We start from the raw sequence: 22,650 nt of genomic DNA on the forward strand, positions 1-22,650 counted from the left end.
ATATATATAAACACCGGGCGGCTTACTAGTATATTGTAAACCCTAACCCTAACCCTTACCATGCCTTACTAACTAATATATATATATATATATATATATATATATATATATATATATATATATATATATATATATATATATATATATATAAACACCGGGCGGTTTACTAGTATATTGTAAAATTCATAATTCGTTCATTGATTTAGGTTAAATTGTATACATATCTAACATGAAATATATTTTACACATAGAATCGAGTCTTGAGTTTTTCAACTTATGTTTTTTCGAAGATTGCAATGTAGCAAGTTGTCGAAAGTCAAGTTTGTTGCCATAAAGAAAGTAACAAGGGGAGAAAGCGGAACCGTTTCCATCAAAATGACTTGCCATTTTTCCTGTTATTACATTCGACGAAGTAATAAAAGAGACAGCAAACATAATCGAACTTTATTTTCTTTCTCTTTCTTGAAAACCTCACACAATAAATGATTTCCACGAAATTCAATCATTTTTTTCGTGGCTGTCCATTTTCTTTTTTATGTCGTGGAAAAATGAAAATAAGGTAGATAAAAAATGAAAAACGAAAATAAGGTAGATAAAAAATGTAAAACGGAACCCATCTTGTTCCTTATTGATGAATTATGGACTGATCACGTATGAATACGAGAAGCAATCTTGTATGTACTCCTTAAAATAGTACTTGTCATGACTCTCCGCTTAAACACGGATATTTACAAAAAATAAATGTAAAACAACGACGATCTTCACCTTTCATGGTTAATTTTTCATTAAACTTTTCGCCCCCACATTAAATTAACACACCGCAAAAGGGGAGAAATTAGCAAAACCGATATATATAAAATATATTTGTAGTCATCGACAGACAGTCCTGTTTCTTTGTATCACAACTCATCAGTGCCGCTAGTCTAGCACCTATTCCAAGCCGACGATCGAACCTAGAACCGTCGTGATGACAGTCGGCAGTTCTACCCCTTGACCACGGAAGCGGTGCCCGCTACTAATCTGTCCGAATGTCTATTTAAATAAACATCCGTCCGCCACTTGTAAAGTGCTCAAACGTTTGTTTGTAAACAAACCGCGAGCTTCGCATTTTTCAGCCAAATTAATATATATATATATATATATATATATATATATATATATATATATATATATATATATATATATATGTGTGTGTGTGTGTATGATTCAAACACGGTAGTGTTTGAATAGATGGTTAAATGGCAGTTTTAGTCATTAAGAACTGCTTTAAAGATTCACCGCTCACTCATTTTTCGACCAAATTTCAAACAATTATTAGAGTTTATAGATCACCTTCTCAGCCATATTGTGAAAAAAGTTTTTTCAATATTGTTCAATAAAACAAAAGTTATGATCAATTTTCTGGTATTCAACATCGTAAAAATATGTAAGGAGGCGAGCGACGCTTTTTATGACTGGTTTTTATAGCAACCACGTCGCTTCAGTGATTACTGTTGCTACTAATTTACTACTGCCTCAAAAAGAGAAGTAACAAGTAAAACAAAGAGAACGAAAGCATTAAAAGGAGATAATTTTGGTGATTTTATTGAAAGCAGACGAGTGCCGTACATTGTTATTACATATGTGTTTATGGGGACAAAATATAAGACTGAAATGAAACAAAGAACAAGTGAATTTATTGGAACCTGGAAAAACCATGGATTACAATAGAAAAATGCAAGCATGAAAAGTAATATAGTTAAGCTTGTAGCACACGACACCCCCCAAAAATGAATTTATGAACATATTAATAAAAAAACACTATTTTAGCAGGTTCACATTGTGATCTGCGCCTCCCAATCATGAAAGCACTACTTATTCGCATAAACAAACCGACCATCAATCAGGCTCAATATGAGGGGGAGAGGTTTTAACGATTTTAAACGATTTGAATCGACTTTTTCAATAAATTCATTAAACGTAATATTTTAATTCATCTCTCGCTTGAAAACGACTCATGGAAGTCGAAAATGTTCGCGACTATGGAAAAAAAATTTTTACACTCGAACAGAACGTTCTAACATTGGCCCTCCAAATTGAAAAAAAAAGAAAAGAAAACAGATCACAAGAGAAATAAACATGAAATAGTACCATTAAAATGAACAACATTTAGTGCTTTAGAATTTTATTTTTTACATAGTCACTACCATTCTCAATACACTTTTGCCAGCAATGAACAATAGCTGCGCATGGGCGTCCGGAGCGTGCTTGTCATACAAGGATTGTTCCAAAAGTAAAGTCTTCTATTTTTTAAGTAAAAAATTGAATAACTATAAAGACGGAAGTTGTTCCATTAAAACGAGCGACCTGTTGTGCTCCAGAATTTATTTTCTACATAGTCACCATTATTCTCAATGCACGTTTGCCAGAAATTCAATAATGCATCACTGCTTCTGCTTCACCACCTATACAAAAACTAAGATGAGGAAAGCCCTAGAAAGGCGCGTTTTCTCTCTTGATATTAACTTTATCCGAAAAGCATTAATTCGAAAACAACTGATAAACATCATTATATACAAGCTAATAAGATAAGATGTTTCTTTCAAAACACAACATCTGTTGTTCGCTTGCTTCATGGCGAGTTTCTGCTGCTGTTCTGGTAGTAATTTTTATCCTCGTGTTTCAAGACTGTTGTAATTGTTTCCTTACATATCGTATTGTATCTCATGCCCTCCCCCCCTCTGAAATCATATTAAATTAATTTTCTGTCCAGCAACAGGACGTTTCTTGTTTTTTGGGCAAACTTTAATACCTCACGATTCGAGTAACATTTCTTTCTACCCAGCAATCGACTAAGTCAGCTACTCTTGTTGATGATCCTGTCTACTGCGTCCGTTACAACGATTTTCCCTGGTGATGTTCTAACGTCTTCCTTTGACTGTTGATTACCTTTTGCTTTTTGAGACGTTGACCAGTTGAGTCTATCAACCGAGCACAGCAACCCATGCCCTTTTTTCCAGAACCAGATATCAGTGTTCTATTCGACAACTAAGACAAAGCCTATTATTGTCAGGGGAACCTTGCTACAAATTAATGTGTGACCTGTTATTACCATGACTACTTCATTTTTATTGTTCCTAGTCCTGATTAAAATCTTGATGCGTCTTTCACACATGAGCTGCATCGATTGAAGGGAGCGATTACATATTCCATTCTGATCGGTTTTTCTAATCTCAATATGTCAGTCATCGTTCACCGTGGAACATATACTCATTGCTAGCAAAGATCAACGAATCAGAAAAATACTACCAAATAAGAATGATCTGTTTAACAAAGTCTATGTAGAAAATATATTCAACATTCTGAATGTTACAAGACATTAAAGAAAATTTGAAAAACACAAAAATCTCCTTTTCCACCTCGCTAATATTTTACGTTATGTTTTTTTAAAGAAACCGATACGATCCTATTGCAAATAACTTTCAAATAAGAATCTACGATAAATAATTTTTGATGGCTTTAAATGGTCTAATAGCATGTAACAGGATTGTTTGCAGGGAATTGTTACTTGGTTTGTCCTGTCGACGTTTCTTGGGCTCTGTTGTTTTGTCCTGGAACGGCAACCACCTTCCGTATGTCAGACACGATGAAACGATAGGCACAACCCCTTAACTCTAATGGGTTCACATATCGTCGGCTATATCTGCCGTGTGTCGTATCTCCGATCTTTTTTATCGGCGTCATTACGGACAGCATTTTATCGGCATTATTGATAGCAGAGACGATTGGGCTAGAATTGAACGCTGGTATAAAATAAGACACAGTACATCATTTTTAAAAATAAAAATAGATTTCTTTTATTTTTAACATTTAAGGAGCATTTAAAATTCAGTGACTGTAGAAACACGTTCGTCACGGATGGGATCGGACTCCAAACAACTTTACGTTTGTCCTCGATCGACGGCGGGTTTGCGAAACTCTTCAATACAATTCTTCTTTCGAGAGAAAAAGAGTGATTAGAAAAGAAAGAAGAACGAAAGAGAGAGAGACATACAGAATATGTGTGTGTGTGTGTGTGAGAGAGAGAAAGAGAGAGAGAGAGAGAGAGAGAGTGAAAGAGAGATGCATACACGCTAAAAACAAAGCCGCTGAAATATTGTCATTGGTAAATTCTGATTACAGCAACCAGGTTTGACCTTTGTCTCTTTTACACTCGGTTACATAAGCAATTTCAGATCGGCAGTCGTCGCCAACCAATCTGAGCCAAGGTGATATGCGTTGCCATTTTGAATGTCTGCACCTGCCTATATCTGCGTATCTTCCTCTGCGAACAGAACAAGTCTGATATAAGGCTTATTAACGCGGGAGGCCTCAGCTCACTAAAAAGGGAGCTTCTTATTTTGCCACATTCGCCTCCTCTTTTTGTGATGTTTGCGCTAATTTGCGTTATGACCTGTACTGATACACAGTCAGTAACTGGATAAAGAACATGGTAAAACTCACAGACGAACCGGTGATCGGTGTATAGTTCCTGTGACACATATGCCTCAGAACATGACAGAAAGAAAATCACCCTGATTGAACATTGCGCCGAAAGGTGACTCTACGAAACCGAGCGAAAATATTTCCGAGTCATTGGCTTTGTATCTGATGCATAAATGTTTGGCTTATCGAACATCCCCATCATATTTCAAGAATTACCAATCCTTTTCAGCAAAGATGACACGGTCAACTACGTGTGGACGCTCATCAAGTACGAAAACTGCCCTAAATTTTAACCGATAAAGTTAATACCATGAAAAGTCTCTTCAATATTTTTTTATATTCTAATGTGTTACCACTTATCAAGGCTCAAATGCCACTTCAGGATAAGGATCAACGAGTTTGAAGTGGACTTTAAGACACATAGTGGTGATTGGTAACGATGGTGGTGGTTAGGTATAATTTGATTATTTAAAGAGATTCAGCAAGATATGTTTTATATTAAATTTTAAAACGACCATGTTATAGTCAGTCGATAAAGCAGCGTCGCAATATTGTGTTCCACCAACTAACTGCTCTAAAAGAAACTTGGCTCATGAAAGTTTCATTTACTTTTGAGTTGAGATAGAGAGGGAGAAAGGGTGATCGTAGCTAGACAAGTTCAAGTTGTGAATAATGTGCAGAGGTTGACCATAGATTGCAACCCAGTCACGCACCTGTCATGAAAATAAATATACATTAAAGAAAGAATATTACGGTCTCTTCTGTATGAAAGAGGTAGAAGAACGACGATAAAAGCACCACTAACTTGATTTTGAAGTCGATTTTGTACTCTGTCAAGGCATGAAAAGGTTACTCTGAAAACGAGTACAGACGTATTGTACTAATTAATTTCTCGACAATTATATATTTGTTGATTAACTCATTGATGTAGGATTCACAAGGATGCACGAAAACAACCGTTCACTTTGCATATCATTTTGCAATAAATAAATAAATGAAATAAAAACCCAAAACGTAATAACAACTCTATATACTCACTTTTCCTCATCGTTTCACACGCGCTGACACGCTTTCAGTTATTATCTCGCCGAACTTTCGCAGCCTTTCTTGCACATATACATACTTTGATTGCTTTCAGAAAATATCCATTTCGCACAATTTTGCCTAGTCACTTACAACATCAACACAATACGATCAGCTTTTCGGCCCTTTTTTACTAGCTGGTCAATGTAATATCAGCACTTATTGTTGAGAAATACAGTCGACCAGAGTTTAGACAATTGTTTACTGTGAAATTCTAGGAGGTCCACAATCTTAGGCTGTTCCTTCTTTATTTAAAAAAATGGTTGATTTATAGCTAGTCGCCCGAGGCGTCTTTACCAGGGAATACAGACGAAGTTACGCAGACATTTTTGCAGGCTATGGCTTTTAAAATTCCATTTTCCGACTCTTTAGCTGCATTATCCCACCATGGGCAAGAGATAAATATCCAGTCGACCAGTGTCTAGGTTGTTTTCAGGTTGTTTATTCTCTGTTGGGTGTGGCATGGTCCTATGTTGTTATGGGATGTCCACATTTCCAGGATTTGCTTTCTCACCTTTTCATAAATAGTTAGTTTATTGCTTGTCACTCCAAACGCCCCTACAGCGAAATGCCAATGGACCTGGCCGAACATTTTTATAGGCAAGAGTACTTTTCCTCTACGGCGTTTTGCACGTCCATTTTTTTCGACTTCGACTTTCTTTCTGCCTCGAGCACGTGGTGCATTTATCTCTTCTTTTTTCCGTTTATCTTCTCAAGCACACTTCCTAATTTGCATATGCGCGTTTTTCCGCTACTGCTGCTAATCTCTTCGCAAGTCAGCCATCCTCCGCTGCTGCTGATAATTTACAACGCACTCATATGCACTGTTGCCCTTGTACAACCGGTTGAAAATACGCACAGTTTAATGTAGAATAGGGAATAATCAATAACCCTATACATTTGACGGTCTTTTGACTAATTTGTAAAATTAGTCTCCCGCTTTTTTATGCAAATAAAAATATATACATATAATATGTGTTCTTATCGGTCTGAGAGGGGCATCATCTTAGAAATTACTTCCTTTGAACTGTCTTTAGAGTTTATCGGCTGTCGAGAGATCATGATCTATAATGATACTTTTATAATTGAATAGTGCTCATTTTGGAGAAGTGGAGCTGAGTTTTCACTACAAACTGACGTTCATCTGCATTTGCCTCTATGGAAGAAAGTAATATATATATATATATATATATATATATATATATATATATATATATATATATATATATCACGAGAACCCTTGTAAGTCTAAACTTTAGCAAATTATCTTCTTGGAAGACGACAGCCATTTTCTATACAGATAAAATTGAATGGATAGGAAAATATGAAATTGAGTAGGATTAACTATGAATAAAGCGTCAAAGTTGATTCTTACATTGACAACGTCCATATCTGTGGTGGTAATTCCAAATAAAATGAACATGCGTGACAACACAGTCTGCACGTCAGCTTTCTATATAAATGACAAGCGAGTAATTTTACATTTTATTGAAAAACATTGAATATACCGTTAGTGTGTTTGATTGTATGATTGTAAACTAACTACTTGTTAGTTATAAGATGTAGGAGCCTGGCATTTATCAGGAATTATACTTTCTCTTTCAAACGTCTTAAAAAAATTGAAGGTGTCTGCATCCAGGGAACGCTGTGAAACCACGTATGCTCTTTCCGGATAATCGCCGACCCCATCGCTGTTTCCGTGGTCTTCTTTTTTATTTTCGCTTCTGGCCATGTCATCGTCTCCCACATTGGCGGCTGCCAAGTGGCACACAGATGTTCACAAGTATAAAACAAATTAAAAAATCAAATACATGTATATCAGTTGGTCCTTAGGTACGTGTGTGATGTGACACCATCGCAGAAAACAAGCCTCTAAGCACGAAAGTTCACATCTACGTCTTCTGTCGAAAACATGCTCATCAATCGATTGATCTATTCATTTCCTTATTTCGGTCTCCTAAAAAATCTCCGGATCTAATGCAAGCCGTAGCCTGCCTTCAACTAATTCAAACGGGAAAAATTGTCCTCAACTGTCGCAAACTCAAGAGTGTCGGTAACTGTCCGTAACTGTCGTAAACTTTCAGAAAATTCAACACCACTACTAAAACTGTCCCTAAACTAACTAAAGGCATGTCTAATTTTTGTCCAAGTAACATGCCACATATTGATTAGCAATTCTATTTCAACTGCTTTTGTGTTCCTTGACGAACAACTTCCTCTTCATTGTTTGTTTACTTATATTATAGTTTCACAAAACAAGTCAGAAAAGGACTGGCTAATCAAACACGAATATCGAAAAAAAAAGTGTTGTGTTTTATATGGTGCTTTGAATTCCACAACATAATACTAAAAGTGAATACTAATTTAGATTGAAAAAATATATACTGGTCCAGGTTTTGAATCTGGCAAAATTATTTGGCTAAGACAATTTCGGTTTCCATATTGTAAAAATCACGAGAAAGCACATCACTTGATATTCCATAACATTTATACCTGCTTTAGTTAATAACTCTTCTGGTCAGTCAGTTGTTATGCTTGTTATATAATGGTGTATTTTTGGAAGAAGGTACTAAATATTCGTATACGTGATTTGTTCTTATTTAGTGTTCTTGTTTAGATGACGACTTATATATTTGTTGTTGTTCATGTTGTGTGCTGTGGGAGATAGCATATTGGTGAAATTAACAGGTACATGTTAGGAGAGAGACAGTTGTACATTTTTATAAACACAAAGTTCATATTAATAAACTTTGAGAGGCGTTTTGATATATAGATAGATAGACCGAGAGATTGGCATTTATGCTTTTGACAGTTCTGTATGAAACGGGAGTGTTTATATAACATTTATAGTTTGACACATATACTTTGTAACACATATTTTTTTAGATGATGATTTTATCAAAGGTTCTTATAACATAAATGGGCAATACCTTTTCTGTTGAATTACAACATGAAGACGCATGCTATGAAAAACATGATGATCATTTATTTCTTCCATATGACCGGTCAATGGCTTTGCATCCAAGTCTTACATGATTTCTTCTTCTAACCTCGCTTCCAAGGTTCCATGTCAGGTCTCTCTCTCTTCTCCCCGACTCTCCGACTCCCGTCTGACTCTCGTCTCACTCTCCCCCTAACTAACTTCGAACTGTTTCCTATATTGAGAAATCACATGTACGTCTGGTCAACGTGACTATAACTCACGTGTTATCTACATGTGCGATTTGAACGTTTTTGAAACCATTTCTGATGACCAGGAAATTTCCCATTTTCCTTGTTGTTTTACAAAGGAATTTAACCTACTTATCTAATTCTGTAACCCATATTTTATTATGCATTCTTTCTAACAATGTGAATAGTTTCCAGCCAAATTTGTATTTATTAAATATTTTAACAGAATCAACAATTTACTGGACATTCAATTTAAAACCTATTGTTCTTTAAAACTTATCTACAGGGTTCGATTCCCGTTTTATCTGATTTTATTTTCATTTAACTAATTCTCTTTTTATTACTTACATGAAAAGGGACAAGTCTTTTCATGTAACAATGCTGATGATTTTCAAATTGACTTGCTGTGTAGTAAACATGATGGACGTTGATATCTATATATATCTATATATATTTCGATCAAAACGGAGAGAAAAGGACGATGCTTTGCGTCTAATCACATGAGATGGAAGAAGATTTGTTTTTGTATTTAAAGTTTTTCGTTTCTTACGGAAAGCATGTTTTAAATTAAATAAACATTGTTACTTGTTGTTAACCTGAATTAAAAAAAAATATTTTTTGATAGGAAAATCCCTTTGTTACAGTGCAACCCGGAACCACATAATCCATCTCAATGGTGAGTGTTAAAATCGAGTAACCGGAGTTTGGGGGGGGGGAACAAGAGCCAGACGGTTATAACACTGATTATATATAATATAATTATACTATAATATTAGTTGACAAACAATGACGAGGAAATTGTTCACCAAGGAACACAAAGACAGCTGAAATAGTATAGTAAAGCGCCATACGCACAAATTCATATCCGGAGAGGATTGTAATAGAGACATATATAGAAAAACTGTTTTTTTTTTTTTTTTTTTTTTTTTTTTTTTTTGCAGACCATTTACTAGTTGACCAGTTGTGTACACATCCCACGAGCGATAGGAGCCTTCTATCATGTCTGAAAATAATACAATATTAAACTGCAAGATCAGAGATGCGCCGCTGTACAACTCATGCTCTCTACTGATCCAAGTTATCACAACAGAACCATTGACAGCACCCTTAAAATGCATCGCTCGACTGCCAAGAATAACAAAGACGTGTACCCGGTGATGAAAACAAAGTTTCCGGCCACGGTTATGATCTTTAGAATGGTTTCCAGTGAGGGCCACCTCAAATCTTCGAAGTCGGCTTGAAAGTCAACAACAAAGTGTACCTAGATGTTCTGAAGAGTATGGTGATCCCCTAATGCAATCAAGTGGGCGCTGGTAGACCATGGGCGTGGCAGCAGGATTCGGTGCCGAATCAAAAGTCAAAAGAGACCACGGCTTGGCTTCAGAAAGATTATTACGACTTTGTACACTTTTCTCACTGCCCCCTCCTCCTCTGACCTGAACCCGCCGGACTACTTTATTTGAGCATACGCCAAGAACATAACGAACATGACCTCCCACAACACCACATCTAGACTTATCACCGCCATCCGTAGAGTATTCGTCGAGCTCTCGCCGACGCTTGTGGAAAAGGCAAGCTCCCAGTTCCGGACCCGTATCGAGGCGCAGATTGAGGCTTAAGGCAGCTACGTTAAATTCTTGTCAGCTTTACTACATATTCAAGTTATCTGAATTAATTGTTTTAATAAAAGTTTAAAAATACAGCTGTAGCGTTGTTTTCTTTAGGGCGACAACTTTATCGTTTTACCCTGCATTTATCTTTTTCGTGATTTAAACTATAACAAAGTTGTAAAGAATTAAACAGATTTTCGGGAATACGATCAGAAAATAGGCCTCTTATACATGCCCGGTCATGCCACGTCAGCTAGTTAACATATGAATTATGTCGCACCCAATGTTACTTCTGAGTTAAAAGTGCATTTGCTGAAAATAAAAGTCAGGATTTTTAAAAATCCACTAGAAGAAGAAGAAGAAAAAAAGAAGTCTTGCAAAATGAATCTTTAAAAGGTGCACTTGTTTAGGAAAACAGCATAAACTGACGCGTTTGTTTATTTCAGACTATCTTCGCGTAAAAAAACCTAAGAAAACTCATAAAAATAGATTTTTATGGGGAAGATAAAAACAAACTGTCAAAACACTTCTATCAAAAGGATACAGAGATAAATAGATATGTAGATAAAAAGAGAAAGAGAGAAAGTAAAAGAAATGGGAAAAAGAGGGATGAAGACAGACAGATAAAGAAATAGAGAGATAGAAAGAGAGAGAGAGAGAGAGAGAGAGAATCTTGGAGTGATTAGAGAGGAGGAGTATTCTCTTGATCTAATCGAGAATTGAGTTGTCATTTGGGAATTGATGATAACATTTTATTGCTAGTAACAAACATGAAAATAGAATTAGTTTTAAGATTCGTTTCCAACTGTTTTTTTTAGTAACGCTTCACCATTTACAGAAATACAAAGCCACTCGAGGATAACAGTGACACTTTCAGCTGAATGACGGATCAGTACCAAGAAAAGATTGAGAATTATATTGGATTAATTCGCTCGACGACTCCACAGATATTTGTTGATCTTGAACTTACGAAAAGCTATAATCTGTAAGATGAGAAATTTCTCGAAATAAATTTTATTCGTGGTAGTCTAATTGGATTTTAGATACAGAAAATAACAAAGGACAATCTTTACTGGGTTGATAGACGAGTTCTTGCTCAGAAGGTTTTACGGTTTGGAAAGGGACAACAGAGTGAAGGTCGGTGAAGCACCTTGCGACCAGAGATATATGACAAAAGATTGATTTGTAATCAAATTGATTACTACTGCGCAGATTGACAGAGCATAGTTTTAAAGAAAACAAAACTTAGACATGCATTTGTAAACATGTCAAATAAACAAAGAAAACATTTGTGAATATAAAGAAACACTAGCAGTAGAAGGAACGAGGAATTGAACTAGTGCAACCAGGAAATAAAAAAACGACGTGCATATATTCTTGTTAGCATTAGTTAATTATGATTATGCTGAATTTTAGTGAATAATAACTGAGAAAACGTACAACGTAATAGGATACTAGCTGTATGTATCCGGCGTTGCCTGGGAGATTATTTACTTGAATTTTCGTTCCGCTTATTGCGACCGTCCCTTTTTGTCCTTTTCTCATAATTAATTAGTTGAAAGAAAATATTAACACGTTTGAAATAATAATTCCATTTTAGGGACTAAAAAGTTTCAATCTCTTCAAGGTTATCATCTTTTATGGATTCAGAGTTATGTCCCTTTAAAAATTTGTCAAGACTCGTGAGAACACGTGACCTTGTTCTGGCTATCACGATATCCGAGATTCTCACAAGATCCCGAACTTTATTCACGCCGCTCACGTGATCTCGAATTTTCTCCACGTCTCTAACGTTATCGTTCTCTTTCTCTTTTTTATAGTTTTTTTTTCTTTACCGGTGACGTCATTTCGTATTCAGTTGCATATGCGCGTCCGCGCTATGTTACATTATGACATTAAATCAATTGAATCAAAATTGTTATGAAACTATGACTACAATTGAGTAAAATAGGCTTTCCCGTCTCGAAAGATTGATTGATCGAAGCGAAAACAAATTCGAAAAAAACGATCACCACTTGATCATTCGATCGAGTTTAATCAGGTAAAAACTCTATTACATGCTCCCTTAGGATTCTATTTCTAAATATTCCAGGAAATCAGAAATAATCCATGTGTCCAGAGGGTCATCAACAGGAGCATGCACTAGACAACATTTCGACCTCTCTCGCCGTCAAAATTTTAAGAACATTTAAGTTATCACGGTTTTAACTTAGAAATGCTGCCTATAGGCTTCGGATGGGGTTACGCCAATTATCGGTGCATTTAAAAAGAGTTCGCATGACAATGCCTACCTAGAGAAAGGTAAAAACGACACCTTTGGTTAAAAAAAATTTATTAATATAAACCTTCTGTTTTTTTCCCTCGAGAACTCATAATATATACAAAGTCAAGCAATAGAAAAAATGACGCAGCTTACGGTCTCCTGCAAGATGGTTCATGTAATGCAGATGTACGAGCACGCAAAAGCCGATTTATTCGAGGAATTTCGTAAATTCTCTTCTTTTTTTCCATGTTACCATTTGCTTGTTGATACTGGAGCCCAGAAATCATTTAAGAGGTGTGGACTGGACGGGAGCTTAATAGCAACTGACTGATTGACCGATACCCCAAATAATGGTTGCTTTTATCTTTGGCGCTAGAGTTGGTTAAGTTTTTTTTTTTTTAATCCAATCTGATTGGCCACTGGTCTTCCTTCATTAGAATGCTACACTGTTACCTCTTTTAGGTGATAATGATCTTGAATCGTCACAACTCTGATTCATTTTAACAGAGTGTGCCGTGTATGAATGCATTTGACCAATCTAAAATAGGCCGTTTGATTCGAAAAGCGCAGCCATTTACGGTGAGGGGGAATCCGAATAATAAAATTAAAACATTAAGTAAAAAATTATATCAGAACTCCTTCTCACTAACACCGCAAATCGTACCAACTCGTTCTAACTTAAACTGTAATTCAAAACACCAAATCTCGACAGCTATACTTTCTCTCGGCTGTCAAAAACTCAAGCCCCTGTTCGCTCTTCAATTCGTTCTCCTTATAGCCGCTATTTCCCTTATATACAAATTAATGCTGCACATATATAAAGAATTCATCTACAAACTTAAATTTTTCTTTACTTTTTTCTTCCACGATCTGCTCACCTGACAGGCCAAACAGAAGCGCCGTCTCTTGTGTAAGTAGTAGCTACAACACGAATAGGCAGCTAGCTAGTGTAGCCTGTCATCTTTACAAAATTAGTCAGACTGTAAATAAGGAGAAGATTTATATTAATTATATGACGCTTACCCGAAAGCAGAAAAGTGTCTACGTACTGTCGGTCTCAGTTTAAATGGAATAAAAAAAATCGTTTGCTATCATTCATTCAAATAAATATTCCATTAAGAGTAAATAAAAAATAATAATTCGATTAGTAATTAATGAAGTTTTTTTCCAGCGGAGAAAATAACATACACATGCACACACGCGAAATTGTCACATAATGTTATTAATATAAACTAGCAGAACCTGTGGAAATTCCACGGTAGTTGAAATTTTTTTAAAGACATTGTAAATAATAAAAAAAAATAACGACGAATACAAAACAATTTTTTAACGAATTCTTTTTTAACCTTTTAAAGCTAAAATGAATTGATTTAAAATTTTTATATTTTTTGCTTACACTCTTTAATGCTCCACATCGCTTTCCTCTTCACTTCTTAAAGCTATTATAATAATTTTGAAATGGACGTGTAAACGCAAAAGTATTTTAAACTATGGAAAAATTTACACCGGATCCACTCTCCACAAAACACTGACATGCGAAAGTAATAAGCCAGTGCGAAGTTGGATCCTGCAATACGAGGAAATAAACATAAAAAAACTAATCAAACTTTATCAGCCGCACGCGAACGAAGGAATTAGAAGGTCTACTTAACAGTCACTCGGTCATTCGTTCGCGGACATATACACACGCATTGCAAGAACAAAGGTAAATGCACACACATACACAATGCCACACTGTTAAATACTCAAATACATACATATTCATACAATAAACATTTTGATTGTAACACACACGACACACAACAAGATGGTAATTATAGATGCAACAAACCGCGATGCCACATCTCTTTTCAATATATCTGAAACTAACATTCATTTAAAATCGCCGCATCTAACGTGTGACAGTCCTAATATCATATATCATATATATTGCTCCATTTGTAATAATAGAGGCTATATTCGAGAAACTCTGAAACGTTTTCGAATCCGCCCAAACAATCATAAAAGTACAACCAGAAAAAAATCCACCACCCCACTAGCAAGCCACTTCAATTTACCTAGTCACACAATAGACAATATTAGATACCTCCTCTAAATTCCCATAAGAAAACAAAAAGAAATACAACGGATCATCCGATTCAACACAAAGACAGGTTTTAGCACAGACTTCGGCCCTCTCAAATTATACAAATATTTCCCCCAATATTAATTAACACCTGCATCTATACATATGTATTATACGCATGTATAAACTGCTGCTTTTTCTATATTTATTTCATGTCTGTTTTACATGAAATTGCTCTCCTCTTCTCATGTAAGTAAGAAGACATACTAGATAAGTGAAAATGATATTAGGATAAGGCTAGAATCGAACTCTGTAAGCAAGCGTTAAAGATAATGGAAAATGGGATGTTAGAAATTAAGTCCATTGTTAATTCTATTAGAAATAGTTAAATATTGTTTTGTCGGAGAAAGAGTCGATTGTCCATTCTTTTATAAATCTGAATATTAAATATGTCAGTTAAACGAATGGACAATGCAAATTAAAAACATACTATTTAAAAATAGGTGAAAATTAGTCACGTTGGTAAACATACTTCTGACGTCATAAAAAAGGAGATTTCTAAATATAGGAATCTAAGTGTTCGAAGTTAGAAGTCAGTTGAAAGTTGAAGAGTTGATGAGAGAGAGAGAGTCAGTTGGAGAGGAGAGCCCTTTAGAAGCGAAGGGTTGAAAATAGACTACGTAAATCAAAGATTGAATTTCTGACACCACCGATCGGTCGATTGAAGAATAAAGAAACCAACTATGTTTGTAACTGTTGTCTCGCGTCATCATTCTTTACAACAGAAAAGGTAAATGTGATTTTATCATCATCTTGTAACGAACTCTTATATAACCCTTCCAAGTATTATGTGTCCTCACCATCATCATACGTTAAGTATCTCCTCCTCCCTATATGTGTATAAGGACTGTTGCATCATATATCTCTCAGTCGGTATTGATATGAAACCTCCAAGAATTGTCATCTGTTCTGAATCCTCGTTATATATGTCCCCAATATGTACCCCTATGCAACATGTGTATGTATATATAGGTATGTGTATGTTTATGCATGAGTGTATATATATGTATACGTACATTTACGTGTGTATACATGGATACTGGTATGAATATTCATGCACAGTTTTAAGTGTAGGCCTTACTATTAGACCTGTTAAAATACTCATTATTATTATTATTATTATTACTATTATTATTATTATTATTATTATTATTATTATTATTATTATTATTATTTATATATATGCGTGTATAATTTCTATATATAGTAGTGAGGGGGGCGCTCGACATTGCCCGGTCATAAAAAAAAATGGGAAGGGGGTCGTAGGTTGCCCGATCGTAAAATCCGATTTTAATTAAAAGAAATTGTGACAACGGGGGTAGGCCGTCGTTTGAGTGTCATCAGCCAGAAGCGAAACCGAAAGCGAAATTTTGGTAAGCAAAAAAAAAAAAAAAATATATATATATAGCATGGATATTGAATAATCAAAGTCCCTATAAAAATGATTAAATACTCGTGAGTACCCATGTGAGATAAAAAAAAATAGCCGCAGTAGCCAGGCTCGACATTGTAGCGCTGAGGAAAAGGAGGCGGAAAAAAAGAAAACCGTTTAGTCGTCTCGCCCATGAGACTTATGACGTTATAGGCGTTCGAAATAACGTTTTATGCCTACGTCGATGTCGCGAGGCGTGAATAACTTTGCAAACATTTCCGCGAAAAAAGTGACCCCTCCTTGTAGAAAACGGCCTAATTGAGGATAAAAGAATGAATGATTTTGGCCAAAATTTTTATATTTGTCGGCCAAGAGTCTAAGCTTTTAATTTTGTCAGTATTAGTCGTGTGTATCGAAAGTTTTAGCGAGACATACAAACCTACATACATACACACACACTAACAGACAGGTGAGATTTATATAATAGATATTTCTATGATATATATATATATATATATATATATATATATATATATATATATATAAGAGCAAATAGTTAATAAAACATGTTAAAAACACTTTGAAAAAGAGTTAAAACATATTTAATCTGAAAAGAAAACACTTAATAAGTGGATAGCCTTTAATCCGTGGAGTTTCGAAGAAATACTTTCCTTCTTATCAGAGGGTAGGAATTAGTAAAATGCGGGATCGGATTTTGCATACAAAAGTATTTGATGAAACTGCAAGTAAGTCAAAGATCTTACTTGATACCAAAAAGTGAAGCAGAAGGAATATGGTGAAGAAAAAGGTGATTTCACGTGAATGGATAGTCTGGTGAAAGGTAAAGTATCCAATGACAGTAAAATCCAAAAATGTAAATTCAAGAAAGTTAATTAAATTTCTATTCGCACAAGTAAATCCAAGGAAATCGCGTAATTGGAAGATGGCCCAAAATAATCCAAAAGGCCGAAATCCGTGGAATAATCTACAAATATGTACAAGGAAAAGGGGGAAAATTTCAATAATATTAATAAAAAAAAAAAAAAAAAGATATGCGTTTAACACGGCTGCTGAGACAAAGTGTAATTAAGAAAAATCAGTGAAAAGGATAATAAAAAAAAATGAGCGAAGAAAAAGAGGAAAAATAAGCTCTGTCTCCTATTTGGTTTTATCGAGCTTTTACATCTGGTTGAGATTATTTTATAAATATTAATTCTTTAATATTTATAATATACTTTAGTTTTACCATCCGTGATCATTTTGGTAAATTTAATTGTAATATGTACGTGTATTTGTGTGTATGCGCTTGTATGTATATGCCGTAGCATATGTGTGCATGTACACATGTAGGTGTATGAATATGTATGCGTGTGTGGATCTGTACATGCTTTTGTATATGTGTGCATGTGTGTATACATGCATGAAAGTCTTTTACATATGTTTATTTATATATACATGTGTGTATATGGGAATGTATGTATATTGTATGTATATACATTGCATGCAGCTATATATGGATATGTATGCGTATATGTGGATGCTAATTGGAGAGGTATGCATGCACTTGTACACTTATGCCCATCATTTTTTAGGTAGGCGTTACTATTGGTCTGTGGTTTAATTATTATTATTATTATTATTGTTATTGTTGTTGTTGTTGGCTCACATCAAGCTTACACACAAGTCATCAAAGATCTGTTTGGAAACCTGTGGTGTTCTCTGGAAGCTGAGTGACAACGAATCTCCCCAGACATCCAGTTCTCTCCACCCCCTTCGATAGCAAATAATTTTGCGTAATTGCAACAGCCACTTACCATTGATTTCTTTAGTATCACACTCTTTTTTTGGGTGGGTGGGTGATGAGACAATGTGGGGATGCGTGATGAGGGTGTAGGACTTGTAGATATGCAGCTTCACTGTTCTTCATTCCCTGTAACGCTTCTTCATTATATTGTATACTTGTATTATTCTCCGCATTAAAGGGTTTTCCTTAATATTTCAGCCGTTTTCATTATCGTTAGTCGTTGTATTTTTGCAGCCATTCCTCTGATTTCAATTTCTGACATTCTTTTTATAAAGTTTTTTTTTAGGATCACTCCTAGTGCTCCTACTATTATAGGTATTATTTTGATTTTCTTCATCATCCAAATCCCTTTTAAATCTCTGGCTAGCTCTGTGTATTTGCTTTGTTTCTCCTTTTTTTTCATACTCACCCTGTGGTCAGCTGAGACAGCAAAGTCTACGATTTAGCAGGATTTTTTCTCTTGTTAATTATTACGACATCTGGTCTTCTTGCTTGAATGGGTTTGTCCATCTGTATGTCCATGTCCCATAGGATTTTGTGGTTCTCATTTTCGAGTACTGTTGCGGGTTTATACTTGTACCATTTGTTTCTATGTTCAAAATGCAGCTGTTTGCATAATTCCCAGTGTACTGTCCTCCCCACTTGGTCGTGCCTGTTTTTCGTATTCCTATTGGGCCAGTTTGCTCCATTCACTTACTATATGAGTCTGCATTTGCCGTTTTCTTGTATTTTATCGATCCTTGCTTTGGTATGGTTGGTTCTTATCGAGTTATCTTGTGCTGCAGTTATTAGAGATTCAGTTTCTCGGTTTATATGTCCTTTTCGCATCCATGCCCAGGTGTTTTCGTTATTATCATCTTTTTGTCATTCTTATAAATTTTCCGTGGTGTTGTTTCTCTTCCCATTTTTTTTTCTCGTTTTGTCATTTGTCTCTGTTTTCTGTTTTGTTGTTGTTTTTTCAGTGTCTCTCGCTGCCATAATTATCCTTTCAGTATTTTGCATTATGTATTTTTCTAGTTCTTTTTTGTGTCATCCACACAGTCTTCTATGCAGACCAGTCCTCTCTCGGTGTATTTCCTTTTTACGTCTGTCAATATCGCCCTTTGGATGTAGAGCATTATGCCTGGTCATGAGTTTCCTCGTCTTCTGATCGAGTTCTTCTTTTGTCCACCCTATAAACGGTCCAGAGTATCTTACTAGTGATACTGCCCATGTATTTTTACCTTTTATTAGGTTTCTGCTATATAATTTCGTTTCCAAGAGTTTTTTGTTCTCCTGAGGTATTCCTTTCTAATTCTCTCTTTAATTTCTGTTGCTTTGATGGTGTTCGCTTCCAGAATTCCCAAGTATTTATAGTCGTCATGTTCCTCTAGAGCCCTCATCTCCGTTTGGTTTGGTAGTTCCATGTCTTCTGTCGTTTCCAGGTTCCCTTTCTTATAACTAGCAGTGCGCACTTTTCGATTCAAAATTCCATTTGTATATCTTGGTTGAAGATCCTGGTAGTGTTAATTAGTGTCTCGACCTCCTTCAAATCGTCCATGTACATCAGGTGGTTTATTTTTTCCTCTGTATTGGAGAAGTTGTATCCGGCTTGGCACTTTCTCAGTATACTATTCAGGGGCATCATTGCTATGATGAACAGTAATGGTGATAGTGAGTCTCCTTGGAAGATGCCTCTTTGTATGTTAATTTCTGTTATGTGTTGTCCATCAGCTGTCAATTCCAGTCTCCATGTTTTCATTGCATTTTCTATTACGTTGGTAATCCCGTTGTCATCATTATTAATACACACAGAGTGGGCTTGGGGCTAAGACCACATTTGATTATCTGATCTGATACTGCACTTAATCTTTTTGGATCTAGGTCAGTGAGTGAGAGATCCTTCATGACCGATAAATCCTTTGTTTTTATTTTTATATTTATTTTTATATTTATTTTTGTCCTTATCCAGTGCGCACTTTTCTTATAAAAAAAGGTAGGGGGGGGGGCAGAATTTACTCCACATAAAAAAAGCACATTATCTATAACTTTGCCCTCGTGGAGTGGTAAATAAATAGGCACTATAATATTATTAGCAATATTATTATTATATAAACCTATCACTATTGTTATTAACACTTTACTATATTTATCTATTAATATTTTTGTTTCAAGTATTACTATTATCATTATGATGACTATTAATAACAGTATTTTTACCGCTCAACAAATTTGTGTCAGTTTCACACTATTTATTACACATATTGGAATCAATTACGTCTGACATAAACGCTGCAAAAAGAATAAAAAAATAAAAAAAAAAATAAAAAAAAACAACATCCTTCTTCCACAAACGGCAAAAATAATTCACCGGAACTCTTTCGAACATTGTTGCAAGGAATGAACGCTGTCCAAAATACAAATTTCCTATTTCTTTCAACGTTTTTCATTTTCATTTCGATACTTGTTTGTGACCAAGAGCGGAGGACCGCTTGAAATATAAATAAATAAAATATTGCATACAAAAAAACTAACATCGTTTTGATACTTCAAAAAGCCTCATAATCTTGCATTCATTATCCGTTCATTTTTCTTTGTTAAAACAATAACTTTTTACCCCAATTCGTATTAACTGTTGACGTCGTTCTTGGCTCTATTCAACGACGCTCCAATCTGGCTTCTACCAAAGCCAAGAACTACGATATAGTACTTCATTTCTCAGTAGGAATGCTTGTTAGATTCGATGTTTATATTGTCCTGTTAATGTTAGGTTGAACCGAAAGTCTATCTCTAGTTACCCTCCCAGCAAACCAAGTGTTCCTTTATGCGTCTGAGTGATTTTCTTTTACTAATTCGTCACGACTTTTAAAGGTTTTGAAGGAACGCGAGGATAAGGGTTAAAGAGACCGTCAGTTGGATGATGATGAACGCAGTCACATGAGGATTTAGAACAACAGATTGAATGATCAAAATATTGCTTAAGAATAATTGATTGTTCAGTATGTATTTAGGTTCAACTGAATTGAAGATGACAATGTTGTTGATAACTGACAAGCAGCTTCGTGGTAGTTTTCCACAGTACAAATACTCTAGCAAATAAACTTTGTTCAAGGAAGCTATGATAGATTTTTGGTACAGGAAAAGAGAGAGGTATAGAAAGAGAGAGAGAGAGAGAGAGAGAGAGAGAGAAAGGGGCGAGAGAGGTAATATTCTTGCTGTGAATGTTAGCCAGGTGGATTATTGTTGTTAATGTTTTAAGAAGGGCAATGATTAGAGTTCAGTCGAACACCTGCTATGCACATAAAAAGAAGAGGCTAGCAATATTTCATTCTCTTTGAAAGGGGACACCATCTTTCCACTAGATTGACAAAAAACAGTATGATACTAGACAAATTAGTGTTCATGAAGAACGCTAAGCACCATTATTAAATATTAAAGTCTGTTGATTATTAACTGAGGATTGAGATAGATGCTTGTCTTATGCTGAGAATTGAAAAAGGTTAACGACCTCATCAAATACAGTCATTTATTCTGCATAAGATGTCAGAAGTAGCCACCGCCGCATGGAAGATACGGTGTTTTAGACTAATAGTCTTTTATTTCAATTTTGTAGGCTACGACTTTTTAGAAGACTATATAGAGAATAAGTAAGAAAGACAACCTACGCGGTGCTTTACCCTACGTCGACAATACACTAAAAGCACGAGAAAAATTTTAAACACGATTGTTTAAAATACAGAACTAAAAATATGAAATCGGTGGTTTCGGTTCGGTCAGTCAATGTACTTGGGTGGCATATTAACAGTACAGTTAAGGTCAGCCTACAATGTATTTTTTACAATTGGGTCACCAATTATTAATGCTGAGAGCAACCCGGGAATAGAGGTTAATGCGACTGAAGTGGTTGTTATCTGAAAGAATAGAACTATTGGAACACTAACATTGATCAATCTTATGAACTGATTACACTGGTCAACAGCAAATTTGGTGTCTCAGTTTTGTAAGCTGATTTTGGAAAATTTTGATGTGCTGAATCCAAAAATAACACTCTTTTTGCTGGGTCAGGTCGACATTTTAAGCTATCGTTAATTTTCTATTTTTTAACTTTTAAATACCCGAGAAAGGTACAACGGAAGTATTAACCATTTACCGTTTAAAGTTCTATTACCTGAACAAATTTAATTTTTTAGCACTAGCAATACAAAGAAGAAATAAATAAACAATTTTTGATTAAATTTTAATTAGGGAGTCTAAGTTTTGCGATTATTATGCGATATTTAAAGATAAGATAATACTTTATTTGGCCCATACGGGAATTAAATGGTAAAACTTGTTATTAAAACACACCAACATATGAAAGCAAACGAGAAGGTAAGTCTTACGTATTGGTTCTGTGTGTTTCAGAGTCAAATTATTTCATTACTGTGCGATTAAAACTGTTTGCAGGACATAGATATAATTGTGCCGAATTTTTTTGATACAGACTTTAAATTTTAGGGAGACAACGTACACAAATTTAATTTTTAATTTTTTTCAGGTATACAATGGCGACTCGAAGAATGTGTGTAAATAAGCCAGATATTTTTTGCTATGTTTGTGGTGAATACAGACTTGCACCAAATCGCAATACTGTCACCACCTTTATCAAGCGCGTTTACTATGCATATTTTGGCATGAAGCTCGGCGATCAAGACAAAAGGTTGGCACCTCACATGGTTTGCAAAAGATGCACAGAGCATCTCCGTCAATGGAGCAAAGGCACGCGAAAGTCCATGAACT

This window comes from Euprymna scolopes, chromosome 5 (assembly GCF_053919585.1).
Source record: "Euprymna scolopes isolate OS-2025 chromosome 5, ASM5391958v1, whole genome shotgun sequence".
NCBI lineage: Eukaryota > Metazoa > Mollusca > Cephalopoda > Sepiida > Sepiolidae > Euprymna > Euprymna scolopes.